We start from the raw sequence: 14,728 nt of genomic DNA on the forward strand, positions 1-14,728 counted from the left end.
AGCATCGCGATATTTAGCTAGGTGGGCGCGCAATGGAGCACGACGCCACCTGCCATTAATTAAAGGCCTTGTTAAAGCCCTTAAGTCGGCGATTGAAGCCGATTTTGAGGAGCCCGTGCAATCTTCAGCTTGGCGCACGGGCCCAACGGGCAGGCGGGTAAGTGATTTTTTAACAAATCTTATCCACTGGCGGGATATGTGGGCTCAGAGGGGTTGTTCGTGTTTTTTCTGAAGTATTTATTGCAGAAAGTGTTTTAAACTTGCCTGTGTAATTGTTAGCAGTTCAGATTGATTTCCAACAGCTTTCTTTGTACTTTGAAGCTTCAGCTCACCAGTCTGCAGAGAGTAATCTTTATCGGGCCTGCAGCTTTCCGGAGACCTCCATTCAGCCTGGGTGTGGGTTCTGAAATCTCCACTGGAGGCAGCTCCTCTGAGGAGGAAGGGAGGGATAGAATAAGGAGGAGGCCAGAAGTGGACAATCAGCCTCCAGGGAGCCACCTTTGGGAGGCCAGGTGCAGGCACAAGGTCAAGAGGTTATCCAAGGTGGTAGGGGCCGCAGAAGACGCCACTATCCTGCTGCCAGGGTATACAGGCAGCGAAGCAGCTGCCACAATATGACTGAGATGCGGTGCCGAAGGAGACTCCGACTGTCAAGGGAAACAACTATATCTGTCAGATGCTTGGCACTGATCTCCGCGAACTGTGTGGACGGACACCCCATGCCAGCGGCTCTGACGGCCATAGTTGCCCTCCACTTCTATGCATCTGGCTCCTGCCAAGGCTCAGTGGGTGATCTTTACTGTGTCTCCCAATCAGCTGTTCACACTTGTGTCAAGCAGGTTACAGACACTCTGTTCAGGCGTGCATTGACCTTCATCCACTTCCACTGTAACCAGCAAGTCAGACACAGCAAGCCAGAGGCTTCACGGCCATTTCTGGCTTCCCCTGCATCCAGGGTGCAATAGGCTGCACACATGTGGCCATCAAGGTGCCAGCAGGTGAGCCCGGTGCCTTCGTCAACAGGAAGGGCTTCCACTCCATGAACGTGCAGATAGTGTGTGATCACAGGATGCAGATTCTACAAGTCTGTGCAAGGTACCCAGGCAGCTCCCACGATGCCTACATCCTCAGACACTCCCAGGTGCCAGGGCTCTTCAGTGCTCCAGTTCAGCTGGATGGATGGCTGCTGGGTGACAAGGGCTATCCCCTTAGAAGGTGGCTCATGACGCCTCTCTGCCATCCAAGAACAGAAGCTGAGGAGTGCTACAATAGGAGCCACGGCACCACAAGGGCTGTGGTGGAGAGAGCCATCAGTCTTCTCAAGATGCGCTTCCGATGCCTGGACCGCTCAGGGGCGCACTCCAGTACCCCCCAGATCCTGTCTCTGTGATAGTGGTTGCAGGCTGCGCTCTGCACTATCTTGCGCTGGAAAGAGGGGACACAGTTGACGATGAAGACCTTGACGCAGTGGAGGAGGCTGCACATGATGAATCCAGCAGTGGCTCAGAGGATGAGGAAGCACAGAACAATAATGAGGGGCAGCACGCTGACCCACAACTATACTACGGAGGCAGGGACATCCGGGACACTTTAATCCAACGAACCTTCAGCTAGTTCCACACAAATGGATCTGCAGGACCAGCATTGCCTGGCACTTCCACATGCTGCACTTAGGTGCCACATCTTCCACCTCATCAGCTGCAACTAAGGGCTTAGTACAGAAACATCAATGTCCACTCAAACACTCATGAGATGTCTGTGAAACATACAAAGGAAACACCCTCAGCCATGGTCAGAAAAGTGGACTTTATTTCCACCAGAATAAAACACAAACATCGCTCAGACATACATAATTATATTTTCCCTAATCTCGGGCCAACACAAAATCAACAGTGACAAACCCGTGGATTGCCTAACATGCCTTATGCTTATGTTTGCGGGTGCTACGTCTTGGTGCCACCCCATCGTTCAGAGTGGCTTGTGAGGCAGCCTGCTGACTCTGTTGTCCTGTTGGCCTGTATGACCTTGGCGGTCGTCCTCTGGCCCATGGACCCTGTGCTGGCCCTGCCTGGAAGGGAGTGGCCAGTTCCAGAACTGGCACCTCCCCAGTTGTCACAGCCTCTATGGATGCAACGGTCACTGGCAGAGGGGCGGAGGAGCTGCTGCCCTCATCCGGAGCGCCCTGAGAAGAGCTCACAGTGAAGATAGGCAACTGCTGCGCCGACATGAGGTCACATTGGACCTCCCGGCTCACCGCAGATGGATGGGCACCGAGCGGTGACACTTGGTGCCCAGAACATCTCCCACGTTGCCAATGACCACCTGTGGCCATTAGCTCTGTGAGGGCTTGCAGGTCAGAGCGTAACCCAATCAGAAGATTCTCAATCTGTTGGAAGCCCCTCTCCATGAGAGTCGCCAATCTCTCTATGGAGGAAGCCTGATGCTCTGTCCTGAGGTTCAAGCCATCACTGACGCTTCTGCTTGCATTCCTCCACCACAGAGACCAAGTGAAGCACACCCTCATGCAACCCTGCCAGATGCTCCCGCGCACCCGGCCGCTTGTCCTGCAGCTGCTGCATGGCTGACATCTCCAGAGGCACATCATCACAGTCCAACTCAGCATGTGCCTGGTCCCCTGCAGTACTCCGGCTGCTGGCGCCATCGGCACTCTCTGTCCATGCCAGCTCCTCCAGTGATTGTGAAGTGCCCTCTCCACTGTGCCCTGGGACACTAGCCGACGTTATAATCCCCACCGACGTGTTTGTCGCTGCGCTCACTGATAGGATGTGACGCAAGTGCCAAGTGATGCCCCTCAGGTGTGGAGGGGGGTGCTCTGGACATGGTGGCGGCCATGCAGTGGTGATGCTGAAATTAACAACAAGGACAGTGCATCAGTTAGCGTTCAGTCAGTAACACCATTCATCCCTTTCCCCCCCAGCCTCTTAAGTCGCTCACCCTTCAAGACCCTAAGGAGATGAACAGTGGTGGGGTGGTAAATAGTCAAGAGGAGGCCCAAACATTACACACGCATATAGACAGGCTGGTCAGACGGCCTAAGGAATGCCACATGGAATGTTATGTGGATAAGTGTTTGGTTAAGCACTTGGGCAAGAAAGCAAGGTATGGGAATACATGAGTAATGGTAGGACTGTGGGAAGTCACGACAATTACAGGGACATTACGGGGCAGACCCATTAAGGTAGCAGAACAGGAACACAAGGCGTTTAACAAGTTTGAAGCCAAACTTGCCTTTATTAGCCAAGGAATAGAATGTAGAAAAAGGGAGGTCATGTTGCCAAGTGCAGAAAATGATGTCAAGGCCACATCTACACTTCTGCGTTCAGTTGTGACCTGCGCTTCATGAGAGGGATGGCACTGGAGTGGAGAGAGTGCAGAGGTTCCTGACCAGGATGCATGCTGGCCTGGAGAGTTGGAGTGATGAGGAAACATTACATATACTTGTGACGTTTGCCGTGGAGCACAGGAGATTGACAGGTTACGTTATTGACCTTCATACCGTTATGAGGGACATAGAATGGGTGGACAGAAGTCAACATTTCCACTTGGCACAGGGATGACTAATGCGGTGGCATTTATTTAAGTTGAGTGCCGTGAGGTTGACAAGATGCTGAGGACCTTTTGGACAGAGTAATGTGGGACGCACCGGCTGAAAGGGTGGTGGAGGTACAAACCCTCCTAAGATGCATTAAGTCTTTGGATGTGCAGCAGCGATGCCATGGCATGTTAGGCCATGGGGATAGTGGTCAGAAATGGGATAAGGCGACTTTGGAAGGTGCTAGAGGTGCGCATCCTCAAGAGGCCGAGGGACCTTTGTGTATGACCCACACGTCTGACTGTATCAGTCTGTGAATGAGCAGTGTTGCTGCATTAACAAATGCAGCAATCATCAGTGCTTTGGATGGTGGAACGCCAATGTGGATGGGACTGTGGTCCTCAAATACCTGGCCGCTGCACCCCAGCCTCGCTGGCACCTGTCGAACTGGCCGCCTGCCTCCTCCCCAGCTGCATGGCCTGCTCCTCATAGGTGGTGAGGCGCTGGAGCACAGCGTGCCCACCACCAGTCCGCTGCCGCTCCCGCATATTGCTCTCAGTTTTTGCTTGCAGAACAGAGAAGATCATTTATTGGGGCTGATTGCTCCTGTACTCTGCATGCGCACGTTTGCACCCCAAACCACTGTGGCCCATCTGAGGCCTCCAGCGGCTCCTGTCCACACTACTGGTGATCAGTCACCAGAAGATAATACGGCTGCTCCCAATCCCCTCCCCCAACGGCCACCTTGGACACATTCAGTGTCCATCACTTTGAATAACACACGGGTCTTAGCGCCCATGGCAAGGAGGTGCAACTAGGTGTGGCACCGAGGCCAGCGGATGGCTCTTGGCCACGACACCTTGAGGCGCCCCTTCCACCATCTCATCACCATCAATACGACATGTATTGGAGTTCTGAGTATGTGTCTTGCTGCCTCCCCTGCAGGTTGCCCCCAGACCACTCAAATGCGACAAACACTAACATCTGCTGCGGGAAGAACCCATCTTCTCCTCAACCACTAAGGCTGATGTAAGCATGGTCACTATCTGTTTGCCCACCCAGCGTGTGCCAAATGCCCAATGCCGTAACGACACTAAGATGTGAGGTGGGGGGGAGGCCTCAAATGCTAAGGTTACCTGCTGGGTCAAATGGCCAAGGGTGACATGGTACTCATCCTTCCAGAGCGCAGCAAATCATTGAAGCGCTTGTGGCACTGCGTTCCGCCACCTCCTGCCCTGCCTGCCTGGTGATGTTGGGGGCCCTCCTCCTCCCATCCTCCGGAAACAAGACCTCCCAATGGTTGGACACCTCTTGGAGGAGGAAAGCAAGGCAGGCATCAGAGAACTGAGGGACACAGTGGCCCCCAGCTGGCCTACCCTGCAGCCTGCCCACCTCCTCCTCCTCTGCCCTCACATCTTTTGCTGCCCGATGACTGGCCGTGGTGAACAGCCTAAAGGAGGCTGCCTGGCCGTTCTTTATACAGACTGCTGGTTCCCCATTAGAACCGGCGGCCTGAACACACCCGCTGCTGATTTAATTTTCCCGATGAACACTGGATTCGGAACTCCGCTGGGCGGGCTTTAATTGGCCAGCCCACACAAAATGGCAGTGTGGCCCGTTTCGATGGCGGGGATCGGCTGCCCGCCCGCCACCGAGTCGGTCGGGCCTGCCCACCCGTCAAGCGGAAAATTCAGCCCCTGGTCTGTAGCCTTGCAGGTTACAGCACTTCAGATGCAGATTGAGATACTTTTTAAATGAGTTGAGCAGTGAATGCCAGATGTCATCATCCTCAGCATATGGATAAGTATGGTAAGTAATGAAAGATGGGTTGAGAAAGTGAAGCCATCTTTTAAAATTTTTACAGTTAATTTTTTTATAACGATGGAGGTGTCATGAAACTGTAATATTATTGTAGGTTTATGGGCGTGAGTGTGGATGGTTCTGCTTGTGTGACTGATTTAAAGAAATTTGAGTCAGATAGGTTGCAAATTTGAAATTATCAAAAGAGTTAGGTGTAAAGCAGACTATTGACATGGAGACCTACAAATGGAATGAGGGTTCGACAGATAACGTATGAATGAAATTTGCATTTTTAGATAAGTAAAGGGGTTGTTTGATTTTAAAAGGGATGGAAGGATGTTTACAACTAACAAAATAAATAGGTCAAGGTTATGTGTATTTTTCCAGTAGGAAAGAGGCCATATTGGCAACAGGAAAGATTTTTATATTATGGAAAAAGTAAATTTTACACATTAAAGAGAAACATATATGAAGAAGAATGGAAGGTAATGTGGGAGGTGGCTGTGTAAAATTGTGAAAGGTATACCATATGACAGACTTGGAGGAAGCCTCTAGCCGTTTTTGCAGAAGTCTGCTGTGTTAAGTAGCTAAAGTTGTGTTAAAAAGCCTTTGGAATTCCACTGTCGAGTGGATGCGTGTGGTAACCTTGCTGGATTGCTTATTTGAATTTCAAATCTATTTTGGATTGTTGCTTTAAAGTAAGTGTATAGTTAGGAGTCAGGTTAATTAGGAATTTTGGGATTTGTTATAATATCAAGTAACTGTAATCTTATGCATTTGAATTCTTTTGTTAACAAATGTTTTAATTTAATTTTTAAAATCACTAAAGGCGTTAGTGGACTCACTACTTCTGAATTCAGTGCACAAGTCTTCTCATAATAAATACAAATTACAAAACCATTGTGATAGCATGGCCAAATTTCCCTTGTGGATTTGGTCTGCCTGGCACCTATCACCTGCCACATCATAACATTCTGTAGTCAACAGCTATTCACTTCATCATCAACTACACGGCCAATTTTTGTGTCATCTGCAAATTTCCCAATCATGCCTCCCACATTTAAGTCTAAATCATTAATATATACAACAAACAACAAGAGCCCCAACACTGAGCCCTGTGGAACGCACTGGAAACTGTTTTCCATTTGCAAAAGTTCATTAACCATTACCCTTTGTTTCCTGTCACTGAGCCAATTTTGGATCCAACCTGCCACCTTCCGCTGTATCCCATGAGATCTCACTTTCCTGACCAGTCTGCCATGTGGGACCTTGTCAAGTGCCTTACTGAAATGCATGTAGACCACATTCATTGTGCTACCCTCATCAATCCTTCTTGTTACTTCCTCAAAAAATTCTATTAAGTTAGTAAGAAGCGATCTTCCCCAGACAAAACCATGCTGACTATCCCTGATCAATCGTTGTCTTCTAAGTGATAGTTTATCCTGTCTCTCAGAATTGTTTCCAATAATTTGCCCACCACCAAAGTCAGACTGACCAGCCTATAAATTTCTGGCCTCTCCCTTGCACCCTTTTTAAATAATGATACAACGTTCGCAGACCTCCAATCCTCAGGGACATCGCCTGTATCTAGTGAGGATCGGAAAATGATCCTCAGAACATCCACTATTTCCTCCCTGGCTTCCTTCAACAGCCTGGGATACAATCCATCTGGCCCTGGTGATTTATCTACCTTCAAGGATGCCAGTTCCTCCAGTACATCCTCTCACTATGCTTATTACAAGCTACAGATGGTGTAAACATGAGCTTCTTCACCCAACCACCACCCCCACCCCCCCTTCATTACAGCTCAGCCCTTGTCCTTCTAGCCTTTCAGATACCCAAGAACTGCAACCTAGCCAGTCGCTGGTGGAAGACCAAGAGGGCAGTGATGATGAAGAAACACCGTCACTCGATCTCACACTTGCAGCCACTAGCTCAGACACTGACAATGCCCATACTTCAAAGGATAGCTTAAAGGCAAATACATGTGATGAGACACAAAGCACAAGTGGCTTGCAGCCAGGGCAAGGGACAAAGGAAGAGTGGGTGCCAATTCCTTGGGAGGGGGCGGGATGAGGTTATACTGAAGAGGGAGCATTTCAATAGGGCAGACTACAGAAGAAAACTGAGGGATATGCCCAATGAAATGCTTGATGCATTGGTAGGCTTACCAGAAAGCAATGTCAAAGAGCATGAATGAGTCTGGCACCATCTTTGTACAGGGTTTTGTGCAGAGCTTGGAATTCACCCTTTCCAACACTAAAGAGGTGGCAACTCCAATAGCATATTTGTGGACCCAACCATGATGCATTATCTGATGGTCGCTATCTCAGCTTCCATTGCAGCATAAGCAAAAGCCGCCCAATGCCTGAATGCTGCAGAAGAATCTCAGGCTAATATCATTCAAGGTGAATTTGCTGCCGTACAAGCTTAGACTGTTGCTATCATGGCTGCAGATAGCAGCGCTGAAAGGAACTTACAGGGTCTCACAGCAGTCCATCAATGTGTCCTCCAATAGGAATGCTGAGGCATTGCCCCAGGGGAGTGGCAGTGTCTCAGTGAAGCATGAACCTGCTGTCCTCTCTCAGGATGACAGCATTTGTACAACACGCCACCAGGTATTCTGCAGCCAACCTAAGCCACTAAGTAACCAATATTACTAAAGTTTACAAATAACATTGAACTCAGAAATGTGGTACAATGGGAAGGCTTGAAACAGGCTTTAGGACATAACAGACTGGTGAAATGGACAGGCATGTGGTCGATGAAGTTTAATGCAGAGAAGTGTAAAGTGATGTATTTGTTAGGAAGAATGAAGAGAGGCAATATAAACTAAATTATAGAATTTTGAAGGTGGTGCAGGAACAGAGAAAATTGGGGATGTACATTAACAAATTTTTGAAGGTGGCATGAAAACCTGAGAGGCCTGTTAAAAAGCATATAAAATACTTCCCTTTATTAATGGAGGCAGAGATTCAAGGAAATTATGCTAAATCTTTACAAAACACTTATCAGGCTTCAGCTGAAGTGCAATAAACTCCCACCATTTGCAACCTCCTGTTTCATGTTTTCACTTACCCAGACTTTGTACTTTGTACACCACGTTGACTACCACGTGAGCAATGTTTGCTTATCTGCATTTTCTTCTCCCTCTCTCTTTCCCTGGGAGACAGCAGACATGACAGAATGGAGACAAGAATGGTTGCAGCTGAAGTGTAGCCCAAATGAAGGGATTAACCCGGAAATGTCCTATTCCCTCGGTCCAGTGCTGAAATAATGGCACTATTCAGTTTTGAAATCTTCACCGATGTACTGCTCAGAGGCTCCTCTGTCTGAGATATGCAGATACTGCACCACAATTTGCTGGAGAGTAACTGCCCAAACCAATGCTGCCCTCGCATGACTGGAACTTATCTAATTGAGCCCCATTAAAAAGCATGTTTCTCGTTCACAATTTCACCATTTGTAAGGTTTCACAGGAACGTAACCCCCGTGACCAGCGGGACTTTACTGTATTATCTTGAATTCTGGGCAGCAAACTTTAGGAAGGATGTCAAGGGCTCAGGGAGTGCGCAAGAGGTGTTAAAATATTACCCGAGATGAGGAAGTTCAGTTACATGGAGTGACTGGAGAAGCTAGAGATGTTCTCCTTAGAGCATGAATGGTTAAGAAGAGATTTGTTAAAGATATTCAAATCATGTCAGGCTTTGATAACATAAATAAGGAGAAATTGCTTTCATTGACAGGAGGGTTGGTAATAACCAGAAAGCACATATTTAAAGGTGATAGGCAAAAGAATCAGAAGAGACACGAGGAAACATTTGTTTTTGCTGCGAGTTGTGATCTGGAATACATTATCAGAAAGGGTGGTGGTCGTGGATTCACTAGTAACTTTCAAAAGCAATTAGATAAATACTTGAAAGGAAAACACTATCAGGGCTTTGGAGAAGAGCAGGGCAGTGGGACTAATTGAGTGACTCCATCAAAGAGCTGGCACTGGTGTAATGGGCCGAATGCACTCCTTTTGTGATATATTATTCTATGTTTCTATAATGTATGATTATTGGTTTGAAAGTAGTAGTTAGGTACACTTGCAGAAAATGATGGAGATGCATTGGTTTTATACAGCAACACCCATATGTGTTTTCATGTCTTTTATTATCATCCAGCTTAGAAAATGATGAATATTTTGGGTTTTAAACATATCACAAAAGTAAATTGGTCACATTTTACAATGTACCACACAGCAAATCCTCAGAGGTTTAAATCCCTTTGGTAGCTTACTTATTAATATACCTACTTACCCACCTTTGAGTGGTCATTAATCCATTTATTCTAAATAATCTAGCATCATTAAAGTAGTGTACAAAGTATGTGTTAACAAGCACGAGAGGAGATTAAATGTGAATCTTCATATTGTGAATTGTTGATTACTGCAAAGCTGAATGTATTCCACAAGGTGGCAGTGGTTTTCAGCTGATTATAGTATATCAATCACCAACAACAAATTCTAGTCCACATGATATTATCTTTCACTCAAAAACCATCAAACTTGGTCTCTTTGCAATGGGCTGGTGGAGAGGTGGATGTGACATGGGGAATGGTGATATGATGCAGTGGGGAACATTTCCAAACCTCTGAACTCCCCATCCTCAGGACAGATGCTGAATCTTAATTAGACTATCGTTTGCAAAGTCCAGGTCACTTGACATACTGCAATCAAACTCAAGTCTATGTATAATCTGGGCTCCACTCTGCATTCAGCTGTGCAATTAATCTGGCATCAAATGTTGGGCTATCCCTCTGAAGACAAAAAGGGACAATCATAAAAGCAAATGCAGGGTGAACCTGAAGTTACGTTCATCACTTATAGCAACAGCTTCATATTTTAAGGAATGTTATCAGTGTTGGCATTGTGAAAGTAAAAGGGAATGGAAATTATAAGAACTGCAAACTCTCAGATTCACCTGTCCATTTCACCATTACCTGCCATCTTTCAGATATTTCAGCTCTACACTTCTCAAACCAGGAAATTTCTTGGATGGTTGCAGGTTTTCCTGCAATAGTGATGGGCTGTCATCTGATAAAAGAGTCTTTTCTTGTAGAGACATAGGCAAGCATTGTTACTCGTAATAGTATTGAGGAACTGTCTAAAATCAACTTACTCTTCTCCCTATACATTAATAAAGAGTGATAAGGGATCATCTCAGTCCCAGGACATCTCTGCAGGAGTTCCTCAGTCCTAGGTTCAACTATTTTGAGCAACTTTATCAATGACCTTCCCTCCATCATAAGGTCACTCACTGATGATTGCACAATGTTCAGTACCTTATGCAACTCCTCAGATACAAAGCAATCCATGTCCATATGCAGCAAGACCTGGGCAATATTCAGTGGCAAGTAACACAAATGCCAGGCAATGACCATCTCCAACAAGATAGAATCTAACCACCTCCCCTTGATATTCAATGCATTACCATTGCTGAATCTCCATTGACCAGAAACTGAATTGGACCAGCCATATGAATACTAGGCTACAAGAACAGGTCACAGATTGGGAATTCTGAGGCGAGTAACTTACCTCATGACTCCCCAGAGCATGTCCACCATCTACAAGGCACAAGTCAGGAGTGTGGTGGAATACTCCCCACTTGCCTGGATGAATCTGGCTCCAGCAACACTCAAGGTGCTCATTACCTTCCAGGACAAAGCAGTCCGCTTGATTGGCACTGCATCCACCCAGTTTAAACATTCACTCTCTCACCACTGTCCTACCATGGCGGCTGTGTGTACTATACACAAGATGCACTGCACAACTTGCCAAAGCTCCTTTAGCAGCACCTTCCAAATCTGTGGCCTCTACCATCTAGAAGGACAAGGGCAGCAGATACATGGGAACACCACCACCTGGAAGTTCCCTTGCAAGTCACTCATCATTCTGACTTGGAAGTATATCACCATTCCTTCACTGTCTCTGGATCAAAATCCTGGAACTCCCTTCCTGACAGCACCATGGGTGTACCTACACCACATGGACTGCAGTGGTTCAAGAAGGCAGCTCACCACCACCTTCTCAAGGACAACTAGGGATAGACAATAAATGCTGGCTTAGCCAGTGACGCCCACATCCCATGAAATAATTTTTTTAAAGTTATGGTCAAATAGCGGTTCCTGCTTAATGTTTCTTTTTGAATTAGATCCTTTCAAATACCTGTGTGGAATCAGCACCTGTAGATTGTATTGTGAGAGTTATTCCTAAATAGGCAGAAGACTACTCAATTACATTATCTAATTTGACTACATTCTGGATACAATACATTAGGAGTTCATAAACAGCTTTCTGGGCGCGATATTCCACACTTACTTTCCCCCTCCTGCATTATATCCATGTCCTGTGAACAGCACTGCCAGAGTTCATGGCCTCAGCCATCTCTGTATGCTGAAACCTTGAGTGCCTTCATCCATGCCAGTAATTGTCTTCCCCATCAAAGCAGGGTGCCCATGTAAGACCATAAGACCATAAGACGTAGGAGCAAAAGTAGGCCATTTGGCCCATCAAGTCTGCTACGCCATTCAATGAGATCATGACTGATCTGATAACCCTCAACTCCACTTTCCTGCCTTCTCCCCATAACGCTTGATTCCCTTACTGATTAAAAATCTGGCTTTCTCAGCCTTGAATATACTTAATGACCCAGCTTCTACAGCCCTCTGCAGTAAAGAATTCCACAGATTGACTACCCTCTGAGAGAAGAAATTCCTCCTCATCTCTGTTTTAAATGGCGCCCCCCCTTACTCGGAGATTATGCCCTCTGGTTCTAGACTCTCCCACAAGGGGAAACAACCTCTCAGCATCTACCCTGTCAAGCCCCCTAAGAATCTTATATGTTTCATTAAGGCCGCCTCTCATTCTTCTAAACTCCAATGAGTACAGGTCCAATCTACTCAACCTCTCCTCACAAGAAAATCCCTCCATATCCGGGCTCAACCTAGTGAACCTTCTCTGGACTGCCTCCAATATCAGTATATCTTTCCTTAGATTAGGGGACCAAACCTTTTCACAGTATTCTAGGTGTGGTCTAACTAGTGCCTTGTATAGTTTTAGCAAGACTTCCCTATTTTTGTACTCCATTCCCTTTGAAACAAAGGCCTACATTCCATTTGCCTTCCCCATTACCTGTTGAACTTATATGTTAGCTTTTCGGGATTCATGCACAAGGACTCCCCAAGTCCCTCTATGCTGCAGCTTTCTGCAGTCTTTCTGCATTTAAATAGTATTCAGCTCCTCTATTCTTCCTGCCATAGTGAAAGGTACTAGCATGGATAGAAGATTGGCTGTCTGGCAGGAGGCAGAGAGTGGGGATAAGGGGGTCCTTCTCAGTATGGCAGCCGGTGACTAGTGGAGTTCCGCAGGAGTCGGTTTTGGGACCACAACTTTTCACTTTATACATTAATGATCTAGATGAAGGAACTGAGGGCATTCTGGCTAAGTTTGCAGATGATGCGAAGATAGGTGGAGGGACAGGTAGTATTGAGGAGGCGGGGAGGCTGCAGAAGGATTTGGACAAGTTAGGAGAATGGGCAAAGAAGTGGCTGATGGAATACAACGTGGCAAAGTGTGAGGTCATGCACTTTGGTAGGAAGAATAGAGGCATAGACTATTTTCTAAATGGGGAGAGAATTCAGAAGTCTGGAGTGCAAAGAGACTTGGGAGTCCTAGTCCAGGATTCTCTTAAGGTTAACTTGCGGGTTGAGTCAGTAGTTAGGATGGCAAATGCAATGTTGGCATTTATTTCGAAAGGACTAGAATATAAAAGCAGGGATGTGCTGCTGAGGCTTTATAAGGCTCTGGTCAGACCACATTTAGAATATTGTGAGCAATTTTGAGCAATCTCAGGAAGGATGTGCTGGCCCTGGAGAGGGTCCAGAGGAGGTCCATGAGAATGATCCCAGGAATGAAAGGTTTAACATATGAGGAACGTTTGAGGACTCTGGGTCTATACTCGATGGAGTTCAGAAGGATGAGGGGGGATCTGATTGAAACTTAAAGAATACTGAAAGGCCAATAGAGTGGATGTAGGGAAGATGTTTCCATTAGTAGGAGATACTAGGACCCGAGGGCACAGCCTCAGAGTAAAGGGATAACCTTTAGAACAGAGATGAGGAGAAACTTCTTTAGCTAGAGAGTGGTGAACCTGTGGAATTCATTGCCACAGAATGCTGTGGAGGCCTGGTCATTGAGTGTATTTAAGACCGAGATAGATATGTTCTTGATTGGTAAGGGGATCAAAAGTTACGGGGAGAAGGCGGGAGAATAGGGTTAAAAAACTTATCAGCCATGATTGAATGGCGGAGCAGACTCAATGTGTCGATTGGCCTAATTTCTGCTCCTATGTCTTATGGTCTCTGCAGGCTCCTTGTGTCATCCTCACCACTTGCCTTCCCACCTATTTTTGTACCATCTGCAAATTTGGTGATAGTACATTCACTTCCCACATCCAAGTGATTAATATATATTGTAAATAATTGAGGCTCCAGCACCGATGCCTGTGGCACTCCACTATTTACAAGTTGCGATCCTGAAAATGCCCCCCTTATCCCAATTCTCTGTATTCTATTAGTTAGCCAATCCTCTATCCATGCTAATATACTACCCCCAACACCATGGGCTGTTATCTTATTAAGTTGTCTTAGGTGAGGTACCTTATCAAACATCTTTAGGAAATCCAAATATATTGCATCTACTGGTTCCCCTTTATCTATCCTGCTTGTTACCTCCTCAAAGAATTCTAACAAATTTGTCAGACATGATTTCCCTTCATGAAGCCGTGCTGACTCTGCTTGATTAGATTATGTATTTCTAAATGTTCTGCTATAATGTCCTTTATAATAGACTCCAACATTTTCCCAATGACAGATGTTAAGCTAACTGTATTTGCAGAATATATTTAATCCAAATTAGTTATTTCTCTTTGGTAGTTTTTATTTTCATTTCTGGCACAAATAGTTTTCTAATCTCCTCCAGGATTTTTTGTATATTTTGTTCTCTCTTTAGTATTTGTCTACAAGCTTTCATGCAGAACTGAACAGCTGCAACCCCTTTATGCTGTCTCAGGCTTTTAAAGCCTGTGGCAGTTTTGCAATTTCCTCATCCTTACCTCTGCATCAACCCACACAATTGTTCCCCATGTTTAAATTAAACCTAATGGGAAATCAGGGCACTAATCTGTGAGGGATGGGAGGAGACATTTCCAGTGCACCAGTTGCCTTTGCCATCCAATCACCAACAAAAGGCCCAGGAAAATTAGCCTTAATATTAGTTTGGGATGTGGACAGTACAATGGTCAGCTGAGTAGGTTATGTATTAACTTTTGC

This window comes from Carcharodon carcharias, chromosome 1 (assembly GCF_017639515.1).
Source record: "Carcharodon carcharias isolate sCarCar2 chromosome 1, sCarCar2.pri, whole genome shotgun sequence".
NCBI classification, from domain to species: domain Eukaryota; kingdom Metazoa; phylum Chordata; class Chondrichthyes; order Lamniformes; family Lamnidae; genus Carcharodon; species Carcharodon carcharias.